Below are 4,638 nucleotides of genomic sequence, written 5' to 3'. Positions count from 1 at the left end.
CCACTAGCTAAAAGTTGATCACACACTGTAACCGAATCGTGGTCTTTTCTACCACAATAACGAGTTGTCACTAATTAAATAGCTTGCATAGATTTTTTCAAAAATATTAATAATAATGCTCCTTAGAATCCTAACAAGTGATACTGATTATGATATTGCAAACAAGGTTGACAGCTTAATGGGGGGGGGGGGGGGGGGGGGGGAGAGAGAGAGAGAGAGAGAGAGAGAGAGAGCCTTTGTAATATAGAGAAATCTTTCCACCACAAAAAAAAGAGACTTTGTGTCATGCTACAATATCATTGCCATGGGGTTTTTGATGTTACAAGAGTTTGGAAGCACATCCATCCTATGTTGCTACAATATCATTGCCATGGGGTTTTTGATGTTACAAGAGTTTGGAAGCACATCCATCCTATGTTGGATTGTATTGTTTGAAACAATATTCAATAGTGAACGACTACGTATAACATAATAATCTATAAGCTTTAAAGTCTTCTTCAAGAGAAGAAGTTGAAGGTTTCCATCCCAACCCCTTTCATCATCGATCCATATGTCCAAGTAAGTTGTTTTCTCCTTGCTTTTTCCAAAGAGATAATAGTGACTCTCCTTCCAAGCTGACTCTATCTCTTTGGAGCTCCATAAAAGGAGCTCTAGCTCATTGGCAACTATCTCACGCTCATATCTTGAGCAATCTTGAAAACGGGTGGTTCTATGTGTGAGGTAAACACTATATTTGGTCTCAACTCTATGCAAGGCCAAAATATTTTTTCTAGTAGAAACATGGACTAGAACATATACCTAAGGTAGCCATCACATCACCTTCATGTGAGGCTCGTTGGTGTGCCACACTAACAAAGAGACTCAACTAGACACACCTGCGAGAAAAAAAATAGTGTTAAGGCTCTATTATCACGTTAGTGGAGTATATATCTAATCGGATACAATGTTGTAAAAAACCTAGGCTTAATATAATCTCGCCTACAACTTTTGAAATTTATCTCTAAAGTTAAAGTTCAATGTAAAACCTAGGCCCGGTGAAAACATATGTCAGGACTTAAAGGACAAATCATGTTAACGTCTCTATATGAAGCCCATTTTACAAAGGCAATGGTTAGCTAGGAGCCGTAGCTCTATCCAATCATAAACTAACTACACACCAGGTCATGACCATGGACACCCTAAATGAGAGTACTTTACTAAATTTCAGTGAAGGCTTCACATGGAATTAAACCATGACTGTCATGATGCTTTGATTGAAGCAAGTAGAAGAACTTCAATTAGGAATGATACAGCACCATGCACGCTCAATACCTTACTACACCATTTCAAAGAAAAATTTACGGTCCAGATAGACGCATCATGTAAAGAGGAGGTTCACCTGGCCCGAAATAATCCCGGATATAGGATAAAGGCTTCTTGTTTGCTGATGACTTATGTCTGGCAAGCTATGGACTTCGATGTTGGCAGGGCGGATCAATGTCAAGTCACTTTTCCTCTGTCGAGTTGAGCCTGTGTATGGCTGTAGTTGGAGTTGCAAATTAATGCTGCAGTTTAAATGGAGACAATTTATTTAAACCATTAATGATCTTGAGCAAGGAATAGCTTAGACAAAGAGGGGGACAGAGTCCATGGAGAGCACCGCTTATGAGCACCACATGCAGCCAATCGGCCTACTGCTGCGATGCATGGAGGAGCAGAGATGGTCGAAGACAGATGGACAAATACATCACTTAGAACTTGCAAGGCATCAGCTGTCCAGTCGATTATACACGTTCTGCTGATATAAATATCGCTCCAGACTAGAGAGAGAGAGAGAGAGAGAGATCAAAACGAATTGGAAATAGCTGCTCAAGCTGGGCGCAGGATCCGGCACAATGCAAACTAAGGCAATGTATAATGAGCTTTTGTGTGTGTGTGTGTGTGTGTGTGTGTGTGTGTGTGTGTGTGTGTGTGAGAGAGAGAGAGAGAGAGAGAGAGAGAGAGAGAGAGCGTCGAAAACTGGCCAGGCAGTGCGCCCAACAAGCTTCTGCATCAGCCGAAAGATGATGGAGATCAGAGCGTTCTATCTACAAGCCAAACGCATGATAATTTGTATTGCATGAGGTCAGCTGAGCCTCAGAGAGAGAGAGAGAGAGAGAGAGAGAGAGAGAGATTGCGCATGCATCAGCTGAGGAGGCAGGTGGGACGTAGGCCAAATTCCAATGCAGTACCTTAGACAATGCAGGGTGGGAAAATTCTGGTCATGATGTGAAGGCCTCCTCATTCTTTCAAACTATGGCTAGGGCAAGAGTCTCATTCTCGGCGGGAAAACATTCTCGGCGGGAAAACTATGCTGGTTCCAACTAATTCCCATGCATCCATGAGTGTTCTGGAAAATTCATTTATAGAAAACATAAAAAATTCCCTTTCTTAAATTTTCCGAGAGGAAATTTAAGAAAATTAGGTTTATTTTTCTGGTTTTTCCACTAATTTCTCTATTATGGGAGGGAATTTCTCCTCTCTCCCTTGCCTTCAACCGGCATTTTTGAAATTGAAAACGACACGATATTAAGCTGGGACACATTTTTCTCGATCCCTGAATCCAGTGTTAAGTTTTGAAGAGCACCCAAATATTTTAAAAGAAAACTTCAGGACAAATTCGAGTACCTCAGTATGTCACTACCTACCCATGCACATGCAAAAGGATTCATGACTTAGCCATTTGCTTGTCCTACTTTAATGACCGAAGATTGCCCTATGATAGCCACAACTTTGTCAAAGTCGGCGATGCGGAAGCAAAGAGCAATGGGGAGATAGTTTTTCAACCGGCTCTAGGCTAGTTAAAGCAGGCATTTCCCGAACAATGTGAGTATGTCAGTACCTACCCATGCACATGCAAATGGCTTCATGGCTTAGCCATTTCCTTGTCCTGCTTTAACGGCCTCGCGATTGCCCTACGACAGTCACAACTCTGTCATTGCACCAATTCTAGTTGTCTAAGGTGCAACTTGAGAGTTCTAGGGCCTAGCTTCCTCCTTGAACCTTTCCTAAGTTGGAGGCTATGGCTCCCAGGTGTTATTGGAGATGCAAAGGAAAATTTGAAAACTTGATTTAGATAGGGCTAGTGCAAAGCACAGAGACTTCAAATTGAACAAGAGAGACCACTTGAACAAGAGCAAGGGGAAATTCCTCATGATCAAATGTCGAGTAATGAGAATATTGAAGCCCATATCAAGGTTCATGAAGAGGAATAGCATGCGATGCTTTGGGCAAGGGCCGGCATGACTCAAGCTATGTGTCCCTAGAACCCTGCTATGCCTTAACCCATTCCTTAAGAAAAACTACGGGGGGACAGTGGCCTCCTATGAGACCTACAAGGGCTCTGTCCTCTAGGTCCTTCTATGTCTTGCAAAGTTGAGATGAAGGTAATGGGAAGAATACACAAGAGAGAGAAAGAGAGATCATTGTGTTTATTATGAATTATTGGTTGCTATCTATCCATACATTTGTATATCCGTATATATATTGATATTTAGATCCTATATCTTATATTTCATAAGTGATACAATTATCTAAGTGATATTATTCTATCTGTGTAACTGATACCATTGAACTTATTATTATATTTTAATTCTTGGTCAAATTTTAACAGTCACACTAATGAAGAGACTCAACTAGAGAAGTACTTGCGAGAACCAGATAAATTTGGCAATGAATTGATACATATACAATGGGAGCAATGGTTAATGCACCTCAATGTGCTTTGTGTGAGCATGAAAAACTAGGTTCCTCGCAACTGCCAATGCGCTCTGACTGTCACTGTAGATTATGAAAAATTGGGTTCCTCCCCTCATCCTCATGTCCCTCACCCCCTTGCCTGTCTTCTGGAGCGACATGTCTCATGGTACTCGCCTGCAGTTTGCAAAGCACTTTGTAGTGAGCCCAGCCTCGCTCGGCCATGCCTATTATAGCTTCACCTCTTTCAGGTGTTAGGTAGCAGCTATTGAGTTTCGAGATCAAATAGAGATCAGAGGCTTTTAAATACCCCTTCTCTCGATTGTTTGGTGTTAAGGAGGTTCAATTGCCAACGTGGGCAATACAATGCACACCCATAATATGAGGCTTCAATGCTTGGAATCGCGCAACCACCCCACTCTTATACCCAATATGGAGGCAAAGAACTAGTTCCTCTTTTGAAGGAATTGACCACTTAGCTTGAAAGTTTTGTTCTCTGAATTTTTTTTGTAGGAAAGGCAATCTAACTATGTGAAAGCTACTATATATCCATCTATTTGTATAACTGTATATATTGATATATAGATCCCATATCTTATACTTCATAAGTGATATTATTTTCTGTCTAAGTGATACTTCAAATTGATATTATATAAGTGATATTATTCTATTTGTCTAAGTGATACTTCATAAGTGATATCCTATCTATCTATCAAACAATTTGATAGATAGAATTTGTTGCTATCGGACTTCATACTTCATTACCATTATCGTCTAGAAATCTCATTGTCTATCGATTAACTAGCTCGTCTCTATGCATATATATATATATCTATATATATATATATATATATATATATATATATATATATTATATATATATATATATATATATAAGCGTGCTTAATAATCGATTATCTTAAA

At 39.9% G+C, this 4,638-nt stretch overlaps 1 pseudogene; it reads right to left on the bottom strand.

The window, feature by feature from the left end:
* Positions 1 to 354: 354 nt before the first annotated feature.
* On the bottom strand, positions 355 to 3,939 carry LOC147437025 (uncharacterized; annotated as a pseudogene).
* Between the last annotated feature and the right edge of the window lie 699 nt (positions 3,940 to 4,638).

This window comes from Adiantum capillus-veneris, chromosome 17 (assembly GCF_014529385.1).
Source record: "Adiantum capillus-veneris isolate H3 chromosome 17, ASM1452938v2, whole genome shotgun sequence".
In the NCBI taxonomy this organism is placed as follows: domain Eukaryota; kingdom Viridiplantae; phylum Streptophyta; class Polypodiopsida; order Polypodiales; family Pteridaceae; genus Adiantum; species Adiantum capillus-veneris.
Note: the sequence above shows the minus strand (reverse complement) of the source record. Positions and strands in the feature narration are given on the sequence as shown.